Below are 21,275 nucleotides of genomic sequence, written 5' to 3' on the forward strand. Positions count from 1 at the left end.
CTGGGTGCTATACGAAAACAATGGATCGTGGATCACCACATCAAAAACTAATGATGTACTGTATGGTGACTAACATAACATAATAAAATTAAAAAAAAAATAAAAATAAAAAATACTCTTATATTCTTATTAGTGTAACAATTCCCAGTACCCCTCCTTCCTCAGGGTAGCTCCGTATGTAATCCAGGGCCATTTTCCTCTGCATGAAGAGGGAAACAATCTCAGGCTGCCAGTGATGGATTATGCCAACTTTTGTAACTCTAACACCCGAGTCAGTTGTGGGTCAGTTATTATTTATTAATTTGTCTTCTCATTATGAGTTATATTGCCCTACTCTTGCTTGGTAACTTTTTATTTGATACCAGACAATTCAATTTTATCATCTCAGTCACTATCTGTATCTTTATTCCCATTAATATTCTTGAGGTTTTATTCTGGCATACAGCTAAAATTACTTGGAAACAAGTTAGTACTTTTGAATCTTTACTTTAAGATTTGCTAAAGTGTACCAAAGCACTGTTTAATCTAAAGCTAATTGTCCCCCGTTAATGAGGCATGATTGTTCTGAACACTATGCCCAATATCCCATGAATTATGAGAATTCCTAGTCTGGCAGATGGGATAGTCACTATTCCCAGTACTGTGTTATGATGGGCTCTGTTCTAATTCTCTCACGTGGTTCTTTCCTTAGCCTCAGGTGCTTTCTTCACATGCATTGTGAATATTCTGCTTAATATTCAAGAGGGACTCTGCAGATTTCTGGAATTTTCTTTGTCTGCAGCTCTTTCCTCTTTTGCACTCTGTCCTTCAAACTCTAGATGCTGCATTGTCCCTGAACTCTCATCTCCATCTTCTTTGCTTTGGGATTTCACCAGCCTCTACACTGTGCACCCTAGGCTAGAAATTCCCTCAAGGCATTAATCTTGGGAAATCACAGGGCTCACTTAACTGGTTTCCCATCTCTCAAGGATAACTACATTTCCTGCCTAATATCCAGGATCTTAGAAACAGTTATTTTACATATTTTACATATGTTTTTATGGTTGTTTTCAATGTTAGGATAAATCCAATCTGTTACCCCATTTTAGCTGGACCTGAAAACACTCTTTAGCAAAACTTGATGAAGTAATAAAGATAGTGAAAGTTAAATACAACATAACAAAGTTACTCTTAAATAAGACTTACAAAATCATCTCAAAGCCTTAGCAGACTGGACATCTATCCAGTTCACAACTTATTCCCATGCTTCCAATTCCAGGACACCCATAACTACTAGGGTTACAAAGGCCAAATAAGTCTGAGATTCAGAGAAAGAAAATTGTCTTTACTTTAACTGCCATGTCTTTATTTTATACCTGAACTTCAGGGTTCTAGAATGATTGATACTGGAAATACCCATTTCCTTTAAAGTAACTCCCAACACCCAACAATGGGGATATTGTTCTGGTCATAACTATAATTTTCTTACTTGTTATATACTAAGCATCATGTAGTGTGAGACACTAATATTTCATTGTTAGTGCTGCCCTATGGGGTTCATCTCAGACATGTTCAAAATCATTTTTCAATATTAGAACCAAATTCCAACTTATCTCTTCCAGCAGATATCTCTAGCACAACTCCATACCCAGTTCATGACTGTTAAAAAAAAATACCGTATTATTTTCCTTGGGTTGCCATAATAAATTGCCACAAAGTTGGTGGCCTAAAACAACAGAAATTTAATCTCTTGTAGTTCTGAATTGTCAGAATACAGATTATCAGAATTATTTGAATATATCAGAATTCAGATATAAATGTGCCAGCCAGGCCACATTCCCTCTATATGTTCTAGGAAAGAATATTTTCTTGCCTCTTCTGATTCCTGGTGGCTCCTGGTGCCCATTGGCTTTTGGAAACATAATTTGTCAGTGTTTGCTCTTAATGATTGGATGAGGCCCACCTACATTATCCAGAGTAATCTCCTTATCTTTAAGTCAACTGATAATAGATGTAAACTACATCTACAAAATACCTTCACAACGACCTCTGTTCTAGTGTTTGATTAAATAACAGGCCTAGCCAAGTTGACAGGACAGATAACATTAACCATCACAAAACCTCTTCATTAAACTTTTGTATCTTAATATAATATCTGTAAAACTCAGATATCTGCAAAGATACTCTTAGTAGTCCTCAAATTCTAAGTGATTAAAGTTTTTATCAGTAAAAACAATTTCTCGAAATGGTTCCAAAAATTACAAAGACAAAGTTTTTTCTCTTTTGCAGCATAACTGGATTTAAGACATATTTTCAAATATTAAGAATATCATCTCTGGACGCCTGGGTGGCTCAGTTGGTTAAGCGACTGCCTTCGGCTCAGGTCATGATCCTGGAGTCCTGGGATCGAGTCCCACATCGGGCTCCCTGCTCAGCGGGGGTCTGCTTCTCCCTCTGACCCTCTTCCCTCTCGTGCTCTCTGTCTCTCATTCTCTCTCTCTCAAATAAATAAATAAAATCTTAAAAAAAAAAAAAAGTTTTTAAAAAAAAAAAAAGAATATCATCTCTGATTTGAATTTATATATAATAATTATGCTTATATGATTATTATATAATATATAATTAATGTATACATTAGAGAGAGAGAAGTTGAAAGAATAGAACAGTGAGCTATATAACCTCCCTTAAAGTATCCTACCAGATATCCATTTAATATATGGCAAGGAAGGGGTCTCTCATATTCCATCTCCTATGAACACTGACCAACAGACTTCAAGGTGACTCCCACAATGCCCATTCCTGGAATTTACCCTTGTGTAATGCCTAACCTTGTGTGTGGGCAGGAGATGTGACTTGCTTCTAATCAATGGAATGTGGCAAGCTGACACACCTGATTGTGTGTGCGTGATCGTGGAAGGGTGTGGTGCCTGTTTTGTTAGAATCTTTCTTTTTCCATTTCTAACTCTTTCTTAAGAAGCAAGCTGACATGAACATCACAACTGCAAGGACGAGAATTCTGCCCACGGCCCGAGCGAGCTTGGAAACAAAGCCCCCTTCAGTCGAATCTGCTAATGAGAATGCGCTCCGTCCAGCATCTTGATTATAGCCTTGTGAAACCCAAGCAGAGGACCTAGTTAGGCTGAGTCCAGATTCCTGAACCACAAAAACTATAAAATAATAAATATGTAGGTTTTTTCAATCCACAAAATAGTAATGTATTACACAGCATAGAAAACCTAACAAAAACACTCATCAACTCAACAATCTCAAATTAAATATGAATGTATGTGTATGTGTGCTTAAATTATCCCATATTTTCTTTATTGAGCTTTTTTTCCCCCTGAACCATAGCTAAGCTTCAGGAATCATGATGCTTCACCCCAGAATCCTGTAGTGAGCATTTCGTCAAAGTAAAGACAACCTCCCATAATCATAAAATAATTTCATATATAATCATATTAACAAAAATACCAAACTATCCTATAAAACCCAACAAAAATTCATATATCCTTTAAGACCCAAAAGACTTTTTTTTTAACTTTTTAAAGAGGTCTACAGATACTCATTTTGAAAAACAAAAAAACTATTTTGGCAAAGCCCTACTAAAAGAAATATGCATAATAGATGTATAAAATAGGTTATTAAATTGAATGCATAAATTACTAAACAGTACAAATATCCTGTGTTCATCCCAAGAACAGAGGGTGAATACCTGCTTATTTGCATATTTAAGGGCCACATGATGTCCCTCTACTGCCGAAGTCAATGGGGGCTACAGCCCTTGCGGCCTATCTCCCCACTGTAGCCCCAAGCTAGTCATGTCCACTCCAGACTTTTTAAATGGAAAAAAAATAGAAACCTGTTTAAAAACATTAAAAGAAATTGAGTGGGCATTATTTTAATAATTTTAAAATGTTATAGAATTCAAGGAATCTCCATAGTGTTTTCCAGAGTGGCTGCACCAGTTTTCATTCCCACCAACGTGTAAGTGGGTTCCCCTTTCTCCGCATCCTCGCTAACATTTGTTGTTTCCTGACCTGTTAATTTTAGCCATTCTGACTGGTGTGAGCTTCCTCAAAAAGTTAAAAATAGAGCTACCCTATGACCCAGCAATTGCACTACTGGGTATTTACCCCAAAGATACAAATGTAGTGATCGAAAGGGGCACCTGCACCCCAATGTTTATAGCAGCAATGTCCACAAGAGCCAAACTATGGAAAGAACCAAGATGTCCATCGACAGATGAATGGATAAAGAAGATTTAGTACATATACACAATGGAATATTACTCAGCCATCAAAAAGGATGAAATCTTATCATTGGCAATGACGTGGATAGAACTGGTGAAATAAGTGAAATAAGTCAATCAGAGAAAGACAATTATCACATGGTTTCACTCATGTGTGGAATTTAAGAAACACAGGGGAAGAGAGGGAAAAATAAAATAAGATGAAATCAGAGAGGGAGGCAAACCAGGAGACTCTTAACTATAGGAAACAAACTGAGGATTGCTGGAGGGGAGGTGGGGGGAGATGGGATAACTGGATGATGGACATAAAGGTGGGCATGTGATGTAATGAGCCCTGGGTGTTATATTCAATTGATGAATAACTCTTTATCTGAAATTAATGATATACTATGTGTTAATTAATTGAATTTAAATAAAATAAGATATTAAAAAGAGGGAAAAAAGAAAAAAAATGCTATAGAATTTAAGAAGGGAAAACACAGGATTAAGTTTAAATCAGGTTCTATGAGGGACACCTGGGTGGCTCAGTCCTTAAGCGTCTGCCTTCGGGTCAGGTCATGATCCCAGGGTCCTGGGATCGAGCCCCACATCAGGCTCCCTGCTCAGCGGGAAGCCTGCTTCTTCCTCTCCCACTCCCTCTGCTTGTATTCCCTGTCTCACTGTGTCTCTCTCTGTCAAATAAATAAATAAAATCTTTAAAAAATAAGTAAATCAGGCTCTATGAGATTGGGATTAGCAATTGGCAAAGGAAGAATCTAGTACACTTTGTCTCTACTTTGTTTCCAAGCGGTTATATATTCTGTCTGGCCATGTTTTATTTGTTTGTTTTGGGTTTGTTTTTTTTTTTTCTGATTACTTATCTTGAATTTAGTGCAGTAAAATCACCAACTCTGATGCAAATTATGACATTATGACATTTCAATCCCCTCTACCATCTGACTCAGACTCCCAACACCCATCCCCCTCCCCAGGTGTAAAACAGTACGATTGGACAGGGGCATGACAGCTGCAAAAAAATAAGCCCTTTACACGACCATAACCACTGCTCAAAATGGAAACTGTTCATTTCAACATGCAAGTGGAACGGGGGCAGGTGACAGTCTGCACTTCAACTGCTCCCAAGTGTCCTGTGGAAATTGGGTCTGAAGACCTCATTCTGAGTCAACTCGTATGTCAGGACTCATCCTCCATTAGGGGAAGATAGAAAAAACTGCTTCCATCTACTCCATCCCACAGACCAGGCAACAGGGACATCAACCTCCTGGAAAACATCCTCCTTCTGTTTCAATATGGATATAACTTGTCTGTGGATCAACCATGGAAGGTTCCAAAGATACCAGAAAAGTCACCCTGTAATCTTGTTCTCTAGATCTTTTAAGCTACATACTTTGTCCAATAGCCATAAAAGTACAAAACCAAATCCAGAGATTGAGGCCAAAATTATCTGGCATCAATAGAGGTATGGGGAAAAGATCCTTGCTACCAGCAGAATGGGTGTAGAACCCTTATTTAATAAAAACATTCAGGATCTCTTGGGATAAAACTGAAATGTTGATGGATAAAGGGAAGCAAATCAACCTTTTGGTTTGAGTGTTTGTCTTTAACACACACACATGTTCGGACCTGCAGATATGGCTCAGTAGTTTTATTATAAGACTTACCAAAAAAATGAAAATATAAACACAGTACAAGGTGTGTAAGATTGGTGACTCTTCTTGTGGTTGTCTACATAATACTAGAAACTCAGTCTCCACAATGTCACCATCTTATCAGCAGACTATATCAATCATCACCATTTCCAGTATCAATCATCCAATTTCCATTCTTATTGGAGGATGCTATCTCCCTACCACATCGAGCTCAGGTGCAGCCATATGGCTTGTTTCAGCTTATGAAGTGTGAGAAATGACGTGTATCCCTGGCAGAAGCTTTAGAAGTTATGTGCACTTGGGCATGTTTCCTTTTTACCTATGGTGGCTGTTAATAAGATACAGAAAGAGGTTGATATAAGAGCCTGCAGATAGACTAGAGCCCTCAGATGACCTGAGATGAATAGTTAGTAGGAGCACGAAATAAACCTTTGGTGTTACACACCCCTGGAATTTGTGCTTCCTTTGTTACCATGGTATAACCTATCCTATCCTGACTGATATCCTTTACTGACTTTTGCATCCACCCAAGAAGACAGCAAGGACTGTCTTGCTATTTATGCTACCTCCCCTATTCCTTTGTCAACACCATCACCTACACTACCACGAACATAAACTTTATGAAATCCAAAATTGTTTATGCCTTATCACAATCCTTCTATGAAATACAGGGCAAAGTCAAAACCCATGGCATAGAAAACAAAGCCATCCATAACCTGCCACCTGCTTATCAGATTGCCTTCCACTCATCTTCCTACACATCAGCTCTCACGTTAAGCCTCTTGCAGAACTTGGACTGCTGCCATTCATTCATATCTTCTGAATTTGCTCACGGAAGTGGCCTCTCTAGAAGGGAGATCTTTGCCAGTCCTCCTGTAAAACCTTACCCACTCTTTAGAATAACTTCAGATAACTTCATTTCTAAGAAGTCCTCCCTGATAATAACCAGCAACCACCAACACTATCGAGCCTTCTAAATATAGGTCTAACACTGGATTTGGCACTTGGTTTTGTAGTTGTTTGTGTATTTGTCTCTCTACTTAGAATACAAGTTCTTTAAAGGCTGTCCCCCCGCCCCCCCAAGTTAGGACAATAAAGCTCAAAGATTAAGTAACTTGCTTAAGATTAGGCAATTAGTACGTTGTAGAATTACAGGCTGAACCTGAATCTACAGTTCATGCACTTTCCTGTACAAGCTAGCTCCCTCCGACTGAAGTCAGAAGACCTGTGCTCTAGTCCTTAGTCTGAGAGGCTGTGGCCAAAACAGAAACTCACAGAAATGGTTGAAGTACTTGAGACATTAACAGCTGAGTATTCCTCCCCTTCCTCAGTAGCTCTTCATTTATTACCAGATAATTCCATAACATGGTACACATAATCCAGCAACTGAAAGAAATCAGAAAAGGACTATAGATATTATGGATATCCAGCTTGTCCTTCTCATTATTCTTCAGTAAGGTTTTTGTGGGTTTATGTCCTAATTTTCATATTAATTAAAGATGGGGGATGTCATCAGGGTTCTTAAGCCTTTTTTGATGAGGTGGATTGAACAATGAAGACTTCCCCGGAGATCTATGTTTTAGTTCCCTCCTAGGCCACTAACTGGTTTGGGTACAAAGTCATAAGTCTCTGGATAAATAATGAATTCTATTTAGATGGTTCCTATAGTCTCCTGTGGTACTAACATTGCCTGAGTGTAAAGGTATGATTCATCCAAGCAATAACAGTAAACATTGGTTGAGGTATTTCCAAGCACAAAATGTCAAATCAAATCAAAGGATCAAATACAGGGACCTATTTACTAAAAATTTAATCTAGAATTCTTATACAAAGACTTGAAGGTGTTGATCAAATGCACTTTTTCTCTCCTACACTTCCCTCTCTGTATTTCAGGTTAGTAATTCCAAAGCTTTGCAGCCAGCGTCTTCTTGTTTATTACGAATGCACCCTTGGTGGGTCCCTGTGGAGTAACTGTGGGGAAATTAAATGTTTTCATGCTGGGTGCAATCCTTCAAAGAAAGTTCTTGCCTGAGACAAATTTTCTCCATAGGTTGTAGTTAGTAATTTGCTTCCTGTTAATAATTCCACACACATTGATCTCACAGCAGCTGGTGATTATTTGGCACGAAATCCTCTGGATTTATTTTAAATTTAGAAAAAAAAATTGCTCCAGTACCTGCTTCTCACTTGGGCATTGCCTTGGGAGACCAGAATATTCTGAATAGCTTGATGAGAATGACCAGTGTTCTCAACAACAACAAAGCCTCAAACTTTTCATCCAGCTGCCCACAGAACAAATTTTTTTTCCGTTCAACTGAATTTCTTCAAACAGTTTCAACTATAAAGCCTATTATAGCTTCATCCCAATTCACTCAGGCATAAACTACTACAACGAGGCATTTTCTTTTCATGACCAGCTTCTCTTTTTGCCCTTCATACCATCCCCCACTCCCAAAAAAGAATGGCTGTCACTAAGTGCCTCATATTCGTATTGGGAGCACATTTAATGCTAGAACAGAAGCCCCATAAAGGCATTTTTGTATTGTTCACTGTGGCATCCTCAGCAGCTGGAACAATGCTGGGTATCTAGTAGGTGCTCAAACATTATTTGTGGTGATTTATCAAGAACACTAAACCACATTTTCTATTACTTAAATATTATCTCTTGTCAAATATCAAAAGTGGATTAATATTTCTCTGGATATAATATAATGGCCACTTTTGTAAATATAATTTTATTATCCATGCACCCTGTCAGTGACAATCACACATGAATGTGGTCAGGTCTCCCATTGGGTTATCTTGTCTTCAGGTACCTTCAATAATTCACCCCATTGAAGATCACCTCCAAATTGGAACTTTTGATGTACCACATTATTATTTTCTTTTCTTTTTTTTTTTTTAAAGATTTTTATTTATTTATTTGTGAGAGAGAATGAGAGACAGAGAGCACGAGAGGGAGGAGGGTCAGAGGGAGAAGCAGACTCCCGGCCGAGCAGGGAGCCCGATGCGGGACTCGATCCCGGGACTCCAGGATCATGACCTGAGCCGAAGGCAGTCGCTCAACCGACTGAGCCACCCAGGTGCCCTATTTTATTTTCTCACTCTAAAACCATTAATACTCTTATTGTCTTCAAGATCCACTAGAATTCTAATGAGAACTTAAAACTTTCTGAAATTATCCTTCAGCCAGAAAATTTATGCCCCAAATGCAACATGTTCACTTTTTCATCCCTATATAGAATTTTCACTTTTACTTCATTGATCAAGTTGTTTTCTATTCTTCCAGAGGTATCTCAATTAGTACATTCTCCGTGAAGCCTCCCCTAACCAATGCAGCAAAAGCAAGCACTCTTTCCACAGAAACTCCTACAAAAGTCATTTGCATCATTCACTTTGGTCAAAGGCATCATGAGTTGGAGGGAAAATGCATAACATTTGTAATGGAAAGGCTAAAATTAAATTTCTAATTATGACTATTGAACAATAATTATGGTCCTTGAAAAAACCTCTTAACCCATTTGCATGTCAGTTCCCTCATTTGTGAAGCGATGACAATATTATCTGATCCATATGTCTTGTGAGAAGCAAATTAGGTAATGATTGTGACTTGTGAAGTACCACACAAATGCTAGTTTTCATTACGTACAATCCACCATCCCCACGTGGGCGCGTCAGCTTGTCAATAGAATCAAGTCTCAAGTACAGGAACTGGGTCATTTTGTCCTCCACAGCACTGAACCCTGCAAAGACTTCTTGATTTTAAAATGAATGAAATAAACATTGAAAGAAGAACCTATCATGTCTCTCACACTGTGGAAGGGAAGGCAGAGGAGGAAATGGACAAGAACACTAGGGTGGGTCTGTGCTTTGATGATGGATGTGGACCAAGAAGAGGGACTGAGTGCTTCTCAGAGAAGGTAATCTTCCAATTCCATTTTAAATGGAGATGATGATCTTCAACTAGAGAAAATAAAGGGCATATTAGGAGCAGAGATAGAAATAACCATGCGCAAATGCCAGGAAGCACATGCAGGGTTTTATGGTAAGGGAGTGGGGACATATTCAGTGTGACCAGAAAGGATCGGGAACCAAGAGATGGGAAAGTCCAGTCAGGAAGCCAGGAAACAAGGAGTCCTGCATGGCAAGCAGGAAGCTTTCACACTATCTTCTTCTACCCTTTTCTTGTCTATGAACATGGGCTAACCTGCAGGTGTCTGGTCCTCCTCACTCCACCCACCTGTGCCTCACTCTCCCACCCCTGCATTCACCATCACCTTCCACTTTCTGCACTGGACCCTGACTCCATCCTAGTCTCTATAATCTCTGTAAATTTCAGACCCATTATTTCTTATTTGACCTTAGACATTCTTATAGGATTCAATCTTATCTCAACCCACAATGACAGGAAAGAAGCACACTGTCCCTGACTCTCCTGGAGCTCTTAAACCGTACCCCTTATCCGGGAAGGCAATCCATTAGTGCTGAAAACACTGAAGTCCAATGTTTCAAGATTATGCTACTGCAGTTACTAAAGGCACTTATGAGTACCTGTAGAAAATCCGATTTGAACTAGAAACATTTCCACATTAACTCAGGAAGCCTAGCCTTCCCTGTGTGGGTGTGTATCATTTATATGGTAGGAAAACCTGGAAAAACATAAACATTGTACACATAACATATGGGGAGGACATCAAGGTTCTTCATGCCATTGACAAAATGAAATGAAGAATTACACTTGGAATTCATAAACATAAGTTTGATTGCATCATTCAGCTTTCTACAGTTTCCCCAACTGATGGTGATGGTGTCAACGTGACACTTAGCAAGTAATTTTCAGTAAGTTGAGCATATTCAATGCGATCTTTACTAGACAATGCATGTATCACAGGGAATCAATCAAGGGGTCTCATCTAAGTAACAGCTGAATGGCTGGATTCACTGTCATTTATACTGCATTCTACCACAAACTGGATTCTTGCCCTGTGAGACCCAATTGTGCCAGGGTGGAGAGTAGAACTCTGGGGCCAGGCTGGAGAGTACATCCCTGAAATTACAAACACCAGCTGTGTTCTGTGCTGTGAAACCTGCACACACAATGCACTGGGTTTGGGGGGAATCTTTAGGACAGGGAAATGAAGTCAAATTATCAGTAGGCTTTATTCTGGATCTTCTCTAGCCAAAGACTAGCAGCTACATTGTGTCAAATGGTGAACCTCAAGTGTTCACTGATTAATGCATTTATTCATTCAAAGAATATTTCCTATAGGTCTGCTCTGTTGTATGTGAAAATGGAACGAGACACATGACAATAAATGAGAGGAGACACATTATCTGAGTTACTTTACCTGTTTTCTAAATACTCACATGAGATAAATAATTATACTTCCTTCCTGGTAGATACCCCTTGCAGTGATGCCTAATGTCATGAATATACTTCCCTTGAATGTGGACAGAACCAGTGACTTGCTTCTTACCAACAGAATATGGCAAAGGATGCTACTCTGTTGATTAGGTTATGCTCTATGACAAAGGTAGAGGATATCACTCCATGATTTTATTACATTATATAAGATTATGACTTAGTGGACTGGAGAGAGATTCTCCTGCTGGCCTTGAAGAAGCAAACAGTCTGTTGTGAAGTGTCCATGGAGAGGGCCAAGTGTCAGGGAAATGCAGGGACCTCTAGGACCTGGGTCAGCCAGTGAGCCACTGAGGGCCTCCATGATACAACCATGAGCAAACAAACTCTGCCAACAACCGGAACGGGTATGGAGATGGCTTCTCCCGAACGAACCTCCAGTTGAGAACACAGCCCAGCTGAAAACTTGGTCACAGCCTGGTGCAGGTCGCCCCACTAAGCCATGCCTGAACTCCTTACCCACGGAAGCTGTGAGATAATATGTACGTGTATCATGAGATACTATGTTGGTAATAATTTGTTACACAGTAAATAGAAAACAAATGCATCCTTGATCCTAAGATTCCATCTTACAAGGTGTAAAATCAACGCAATAATAACCTTAATGGGAAACCAGGGATACTGCCTGAAGGTACGTTGAAAAGGAGGAACTTCACAACATACATTGCCATATATTAATGTATCAGGTGCTTTGCCAGACACAGAGGATGGACTAATAAGGAATAAAAAAGGCAGCCTTCTTTTCTTTTTCAACTTTCTGACATCAGTGGACTCACAGTACAGAGGAGAGAGGAATTACCACCACACACAGATTTCCACTGCCAGCCACAAGGAAGTAAGCTCACTACGATCTAGCTCTCCCACTGATTACTGCTGAAAACTCTGCACAGAATACAAAAAGCTCCTTGAGGTCTCTGACAAGTAAACAATACCAAGTAGATCGAGAGCTGACGTGAAAAGTTGAATAACAACTCACAGCCAGAGTAAGTTTCATAGATGTTTTTCCTCCCTTGTCTCCCCAAGGGTGAATGAACTGCAGAACTCAGCAGCAATCACCAACTGTGAAAACAATAGAGAAAAAAAAATCAATAAAATCAGAAGCGTGTTCTCTGAAAAGTTCAATAAAATTGATAAAGTGCTATCCGACTGCCCATGAGAAAAGAGAAGACATAAATGGTGTGATTCAAGAATGGAAGAGGAAATAGGACTACAGACACATAAGATCTAAAAGGATAATAATAGAATTCCATGAGCAGCTCTGTGCACATGAATTCAACAGCTTCTGTAAAATGGAACAATTCTTTGAAAGTCACAAATTACCAAACTTCTCTGAAGAAATAGTTAAATATGATTCTTCCTGTATCAAATAAATAATTTGAATCTGTAGCTAAAAAACCTTTCAACAAAAAAGGTCCAGATGGTTTCACTAGAAAGTTCTATCAAATATTTAACAAAGAAAATTCTATCAGTTTTAAAATTCTTTCCTAAAAGGCAGAGGAGGAAATTCTTCCCATTTTATTTCATGAGATCATCGTTGCCTAATATCAAATCCAGACAAAGAAATTACAAGAATATTACAAAAATCTCTCATGAACCCAGACACAAAAACTATTAAATAAAAATTAGCAAATTGAAGCCAGCAATATATACGAAGGATAATACATCATGACCAAGATGGGTTGGTCTGGAATGCAAGGCTGACGGGACACTAAAAAAAAAATCAATGTAATTCACCATATTAACAGACTAAAGAAGTATCATGGGGCGCCTGAGTATCTCAGTTGGTTGAGCGGTTGTCTCCTGATTGCAGCTCAGGTCGTGGTCTCGGGGTGTGGGATCGAGCCCCACATCAGGCTCTGCACTCAGTGTGGAGTATGCTTGTCCCTCTCCCCACTCATACACTCTCTCTCTTTCATTCTCTCTCTCTCTAAAATAAATAAATAAAATCTTTAAAAAAAAAAAAAAAGTATCACATGACCATTTCAACTGATGCATAAAAAGTCTTGGACGAAATTCAACATCTATTCATGATGCAAAATATCAGCAAACTAGGTATAAAATGGAACTTCCCTAACTTGGAAAAGGGCTTCTATAAACTACTTATAGCTAATACTTAATTGTGAAAGATTTTATACTTTCCCCCGTAAGATGAGGAACAAGGCAAGGATGACCACTCCCGTTACTCCCAGTCAGCATCTTGCTGGATAATCTAGACAGCAAGAGAACAAAAGGGAAAAGTCTGTAGCCTGAAAAGGAAGAAAGAGACTGTCTCTTTTAGAAGGCAACATGATTAAAAATACCACAAAACCGGGCGCCTGGGTGGCTCAGTCGTTAAGCATCTGCCTTCGGCTCAGGTCATGATCTCGGGGTCCTGGGATCGAGCCCCACATCGGGCTCCCTGCGCCGCGGGAAGCCTGCTTCTCCCTCTCCCCTCCCCCTGCTGTGTCTCTCTCTGTCAAATAAATAAATAAAATCTTTAAGAAAAATAAATAAAATAAAATAAATAAAAATAAAAATACCACAAAACCTACAAAAATAGTCTCTGAACTAATGAGTGAGTTTAAAATAGTTGCAGGGAAAAAGATCTGAACACAAAAGTTAATTGTCCTTTTATAATAGACACCAGGAAATAAAAAAAATAAATATGATTTTCAACAGCACTAAAATAAATGACAATACATGGACAGCTACTCTAGGTTGAAAAGTATAAAACAATGATGAAAGAAATCAGAGAAGACCTCAGTAAATAAAAACGAACAATGGTGAATCTATATGAAAAGTTTACAGAGGTTTTATCAATAATCACCAAACATGGAAATAATACAAATAACTTTTAATGTGAGTGGACAAATAAAATATAGCACTTAGATGCTACTCATCAATAGAAATGAACAAATTATTGACACATACAGTAATAAGGTTACATTTCAAATGCATTATGATAACTGAAGGAAATGAGACTCAAAATGATATATACTATATTACTCTACTTAAGTGACTCTCTGGAAAAGGCAAAATGATAGGTTTAGAGAACAGACTGGTGGTTTTCAGGGTTGAAGTATGGATTGGGAGGGGCAGCATTAGACTATTTTGGGTAGTGGAACCCTTCTGTAACTTTATTCCAGTTATGGCTACATTGTTCTAAGCATCTGTCAAAACTCATAGAATTACACATCAAAGAGTTAATTTTACTATAAGTAAATTTTAAAAAGAAAAGCAAGAAATAAAGAATTAAACCATGAATCAAACAAATATATAACTGCATCTGTTATAAGTACTACAAAAGAAAATATATAAGAATAATAATGAGTCTGATCAGAGAGGTTAGATGTAGACTGTTGAACAAAAGGGAAATTTGAAGTGAAAGTACCATTTCATGGCAGAAGGGGGTGAGGAGTGAAGGATGTTCAGACATAGGGAGAGCATCTGCCCAAAGGTCCTGTGGCAGGAAGGAGGACATGTTTTGGTAATTGAAATAATGCCAATGTGGCTGGAACACAGAAAATAGTGGCCTTAGTGTGTCCTATAAACCGCACTGTGGATTTGGTCTTTACTTGAGGACCAATGCAAAGCCACTGAATGATTTTTAGCAGACGAAGGACAATAGATCCTCTCTCTTAGAGTGGACTCGGGGAAACAACCCATAATTAGGATCCTACTGTGATAGTTTAGGGAAGAGATCATCAGATTCCCAACTGTAGTGGCACAGTGATGATTAACAGAACTGAAAAGATTCCTGGAACACTCATAAGGCAAATCAATAAAATTCTGTGAGTTGGATATGTACATGAATGAACAGCAAGTGTCAAATGTCACTCTAAATCAGGATCCTAAGCTTTTTTACATGTGAGGCTTTGGAGGCCACACATGAACTCCGTTGCATATTCTTCTTGTTTTATTTTATTCTGCTTTTTATTTTTTTAAATAACCATTAAAAAATGTTCAGACCATTTTTAGCTGATGGGACATACAAAACAGTCCATAGGCTGGATTGCCTCTTGATGTATGGGATTCTGGTTTTTATAAGACAATAGATACACTTGCCATTCCACAGAGCAGTTGATAGGGTTTGAAGTAAACATATCACAAAATCAAATTTGTAAATGTTGAACTTGAGCTGCCTTTGAAATACCAGATGGAGACATCAAGTTGTCATTTGGATATATGGAATGATGCACAGAGGAGAAATCTGGGCATAATACATGATTCAACATGGTCTGTGCTGGGTGGTAATAAAGCTGGAGATACAGATGAAAGTTCCTAAGGAAAAGTTAAAGATTGGGAGGGGTTGGGACTGAGTCTTAAGAAACCACAGAATTCAGTGTCTGGACTAGAGATGATATACCTGCATCAGGAACACGGAGGGTGGGCAGAGATACCGAAGGGAGATTAGAACAGGCTGTTTTACGAGAGCTAAAAGATTCGGATAACATTCTCATTTCTCCTTCAGAATTGCACTCAAAATGGGGATTTCATAAGCCTGTGAAACTTCTGTCCAAACAGTGTTCCAAATCCTTAATGGTCCCAGGTTGCTTCCTAGACAGTTACAATGATACAGTGTGTTTTTATTGTTCTGTGAGGGGACAGTAACCCCCGAGCCTCTGTAACATCCACCCATAACATAATTTTGAATATTGAGAGTAACGGGGTCCTGTTTGTATTTACTATTTGGTTAAAATAATCTTACTTTTTCAAAGTCAAGCAACTTCTCTTCCAATTCAACTGCAAGGGTTTGCCAGTCAAAAATGACCTACCTGTGTGATATTCCCAATACAAAGCACATCAGTCTTACCTCGCTTCAAAATTTGTGTGCTTTTGCAGTGTATTTTCCAATATTCATTGTTTGTTACTGGATTGTCTCCTATGGCCATATGATATGTAAGTCTGTAACATCTCACGGACAAATAACCTTCTTTCTTTTCAACAATGTATCATAATTTCATCTTTTACACAATACCTTATGAAACAAGCAGGGATTCAAGTTTAAATTAAAATTCAACCACACCCTGTACTATCAAATCACGTAATTTACTTGAGAGGACAACCTGAGTCCAGTTACTATTTACATATTGACATATATACACTTAGCCTGTATGAAGGCATGTTTAAATATATGACAACCTTGGGGCGCCTGGGGGGCTCAATCAGTTCAGCATCTGACTCTTGATTTCAGCTCAGGCCATGATCTCAGGTCATGGGATCGAGTCCTGCATAGGACTCTGCACTCCGTGGGGAGTCTGCTTCTTTCCCTCTCCCTCTGCCCCTCCCCCCTCAAATAAATAAAATCTTAAAAAAAAAAAACAGCTAGAGAAAACTATTTTACTACATTCAAGGGAGCAGCAGTAGACCTTTTCAATGGCAAACTGGAAACCAAAATGTAATAGAATTGCATCTTTAAAGTACAGAAAAGGGGGGGAAGCCTCTAAATATAACAACAAACACAGGCCTCAAAAATAAAGGCAAAATAAACATTGGAAATAAAGTCATTTTCTGACAAACAGATGCAAAGAATTTGTGGTCAGCAGAATGATACTACAAAAGTTACTAAAGGAAATTCTTCCAGATGAAAAAAAAATAATTGCAAAATGAAGCACAAATACAGGGAGGAATGCAAGTAACTGAAAGGTAACATGAGGATCAATCATCTCTTGTGTTTTTTTACAATTTTGCCACATTCATTTTTATTCCTAAGAAATGATGCTTACTTATATAACATTTTCTTTCATATATTCTTTAGCAACTTGCCTTTTATTTAAAATTTTGATCCTAAGATTCATTAATTTTTTGAGTATAGCTAAAATTCATTTCCATCGCTGCCAAATATTCAACTTTATGAATACCCCCCAAATGCATGTATCTGTTCTTCTTTAGGACATTTGTGTTGTTTTCAATGTTTTGCCGGTTCTTGTATTTTTCACAAAGTGTATCAATGTATCTCTTTTGTTAAGGCATACATCCAGGTGTACCACTGCTGGGTCGTAGGTTAGTTTCATCTCCAACTACTCTAGATAATGTTAATTTTTCCCAAAATGGTTTAACCAATTTAGAACACCATTAGCAGTATGCAAATGATCCAATTATTTGACATTTTGTCAACGCTTGATATCGTCAGTCTTTAAAATTGTTGCCAATCTTGCAAGCCCAATGACTTTGTGTATTTAATTTTCATTTCCCTGAATAATGGAACTAAGCATTTTAAATTTTTTTATTTAAATTCAAATTAATTAACATATACTGCATTACTAGTTTCAGAGGTAGAATCCAGTGATTGATCATTTATATACAACACCCAGTGCTCCTCACTTCAAGTGCCTTCCCTACTGCCCATAACCTAGTTATCCCTTCCCACGACCTACCTCCCCTCCCCTCCAGCAACCCTCAGTTTGTTTTCCATAGTTAAGAGTCTCTTATGGTTTGCCTCCCTTTCTGTTTTCATCTTATTTTATTTTTCCTTCCCTTCCCCTATGTTCATCTGTTCTGTTTCTGAAATTCCACATATAAGTGAAATCATATGGTATTTGTCCTCTTCTGAGTGACTTATTTTGCTTAGCATAATACACTCTAGTTCCATTCACATCATGGCAAATGGCAAGATTTCATTCTTTTTAATGGCTGAGTAATATTCTATTATATATATATCACATCTTCTTTATCCATTCATCTGTCCATGGACATCTGGAGTCTTTCCATATTTTAGCTATTGTGGACATTGCTGCTATAAACATTGGGGTGCATGTGCCCCTTCGAATCACTATGTTTGTATCTTTTGGATAAATACCTAGTAGTGCAATTGCTGGGTCATAGGGTAGCTCTATTTTTAAATTTTTGAGGAACCTCCATGCTGTTTTCCAGAGCAGCTGCACCAGTTTGCATTCCCACCAACAGTGTAAGAGGGTTCCCCTTTTTCCACACCCTCACTAATATCTGTTGTTTCCTGAGTTGTTAATTTTAGCCACTCTGACCAATGTGAGGTGGTATCTCACTGTGGTTTTGATTTGAATTTCCCTAATGCCAAGTGATGTTGAGCATTTTTCATGTATTGTCCACATGTATGTCTTTGGTGAAATGTCTGTTCATGTCTTCTGCCCATTTCTTAACTGGATTTTTTGGGTTTTGGATGTTGAGTTGGGTAAGTTCTTATAGATTTTGGATACTACCCTTTATCTGATAAGACTTTTGCAAATATCTTCTCCCATTCCATAAGTTGCCTTTTAGTTTTATTGACCATTTTCTTTGCTGTGTAAAAGCTTTTTATCTTGATGAAGTCCCAATATTATTGGTCATTTGAATTTCTTTTTCTGTCAAGTGCCTATTCAAATTTTGTCTCCTTTTTTTTTAGTAGATTGTTCCTTTTTTTCATATGGGTATGTAGCAATTGTGTGTATACATTCTACATATTGACCCTTTCTCAATTTTATGTTTGAAAATATCTTCCAGTTTTTAAACAATCATAATCTCTTTCCCTGATGTACATTTAGCTGAAAAGAGATTCTTAATTTTAGAAAGTTATAATTTTGCTTTTTTTTGTTTTTCTCTTTTTATGTCTTGTTAAAAATTATACGTTACTATGGTAAATATATTATCCTCTATTATCTTTTAGAGTTGTATAGTTATGTCCACTTTCCCTATGAATCTGCAACAGTCATGCTGCCGTAAATCAGGTTTCTATAATTAAGTGCTCATTAAGGGTTCTCTGTTCCCTCTCTCTGGTTAATTGGTCTGTCATTGATGCAATGCCCTACTCCCTTGGCCTCCTAAATACTGTAGCATTAGAAGTCTCAATATCTCATAAGGAAGCCACCCCTCATTCCCCATACCCTAGCATTGCAAAGGTGTTCTTCTTTAGTTCCTTGGATTTTTTTTTTTTTTTGCCATTTACTATGCCATATAAATTTCAGAATTTTTATATGTTTTATAATTTTATATTTTCATGGTCGATTTAAGTAGAGTTGGCCCTTGAACAATGCAGAGGTTAAGGGTGCCGACCCCCCTGCAGTCAAAAATCCACATACAACTTTCGACTCCCCCATAACTTAACTACTAGTAGCCTACTGTTAACTGGAAGCCTTACCAATAACATAAGTAGTAGATTAACACATATTTTGTACATTATATGTATTATATACTTTATTCTTATAATAAAGTAAGCTTGAGAAAAGAAAATGTTTTTAGGAGAATCATAAGAAAGAGAAAATATATGTATAGCACTATACTGTATTTATCAAAAAAAAAACACCAAAAATCCACGTGTCAGTGGACCTGCGTAGTTCAAACCCATAGTGTTCAAGAGTCAACTGTAGATTGCCCTTCTTTCTCATGCCTTAAAGTCTTTCACTCTACCTTGAAGTCTAATGCGTCTGATATTAATACATCCATCATAGCTTTATTTGGGTTAGTATTTGCCTCTCTCTGTATTGCTTTGTTTCAGACGTGTTCCTTATAAATAGTACATATATCTATATAGAAGCACTATTTTAACCAAGTCCGATTGTCTCTATCTTTTAACTGGATATTTTAGATCATTTATAAATATATTATTATTACACACATATATGCATGTACTTGTTTCTGTTACCTGGTTGTGTGCTCTATATTGATTCACATCACCTTACTTTTAATTGATTAAGTATTCATTTTGTCATTTGTCTCCTCCATAACTTTGGAGTTTATGAACTCTGTCATTCTTCAGTGGTTATCACAGAAAATTTAATATACACTAATCCCTCGGCACCTGAAATACAATAGATAACTTTACCTTCCCCATTAGCAATACCGAGATCTTAAAACACTTGTTCTCTATTGCCTACCTCCTGACTTCTAAGCTACCATTGTCACTGATTTTAGTTTTATTCTTGTGTCTTTAACATCACATACTGCCTTATTACTCTAGGATTAATTTTATGATTGTTTCAATTCTTCTGCATATTTTTTACTCTGTTTGCTTAATCCTTCATGATTCTCAGACCTCCCATTGGTGACAGCTTTCCTTCTTCCCAAAGTCCATCCTCCAGAAATATTATAAATTATATTATAAATATGATACATAATATACATATTATATTATGTTATAAATTATATAATATAGCATAGTAATATAATACTATATAATTATATAACTTATAAATATAGCCTATAATAAATACAGTTCATAATTAAATTTAATAATTATATGTAAAACTTATAATAATTACACTTATATTTTATATATAGGCTATATATATTATATGTATGACATATATATGTAAAATTTTACCTTGTCATGCATGTTCCTTCAACAGATTGAATATCTTGTTTTTTCAGCTTCTATTGTGGCTTTGAGGAGTCAGGTATAAATCAAAGTATCATATTTGTAAATGTAATCTTGTTTTTGTTCTAAACATCTTTTCTTGGTCTTTGTTTTTGTTTTTCCCAGTGTCATTGTGTTGTATCTATGTAAGGGTTTTTTTTACTCAAACTATTTGGGATTTACTGAGATTTTTGGATCTAAGGACTGACTTCTTTTACCAATTCTGGAAATGTTTACTCCATTATATCCTTTGATAGCTCTTCATTTGTCGTTATCACTATTATCTCTTCAGGAAGTCCAGTTTGGCACAAATTAATAATTTTCATGTCTTCTGCATGTGCGTTAACTTTACTTTGTCTGTGACACCCATTTCTCTCTCTCCACCACATCCCATGTGATGTCACTGGTTCTTCCACAACGTCCAATCTTCCGTCTACTCTTTCCAATACTTCACTTATTTCTCTAATCAACCTTCTTAATTACTTTTCACTCTTGTTTTTGAAAATATTACCAAGCTTTCCTAATATCCCTTAATACATATAATGTAGACATGCCCCCACCCAGATGTTCATGCCCTAATCCCTGGAATTTACAAATATATTGCTCTAAATGGTACAAGTGACTTTGCAGATATAACTGACTTTAAGATAGGGAGATTAGCTTAGATTACCCAGAAGGACTGGATCGAAT

The 21,275-nt window shown here is 37.4% G+C and overlaps 1 long non-coding RNA gene across 1 annotated transcript; it reads right to left on the reverse strand.

The window, feature by feature from the left end:
• Window positions 1-5,205: 5,205 nt before the first annotated feature.
• On the reverse strand, window positions 5,206-14,014 carry LOC145715999 (uncharacterized). The gene is made up of 2 exons (XR_014138338.1): window positions 12,276-14,014; window positions 5,206-7,263 (listed from the first exon to the last, which is right to left on the reverse strand). It is a non-coding gene; the product is annotated as an uncharacterized LOC145715999 (long non-coding RNA).
• Window positions 14,015-21,275: the final 7,261 nt, after the last annotated feature.

Source organism: Leptonychotes weddellii, chromosome 10 (assembly GCF_054177405.1).
Source record: "Leptonychotes weddellii isolate Sample4059 chromosome 10, ASM5417740v2, whole genome shotgun sequence".
NCBI lineage: Eukaryota > Metazoa > Chordata > Mammalia > Carnivora > Phocidae > Leptonychotes > Leptonychotes weddellii.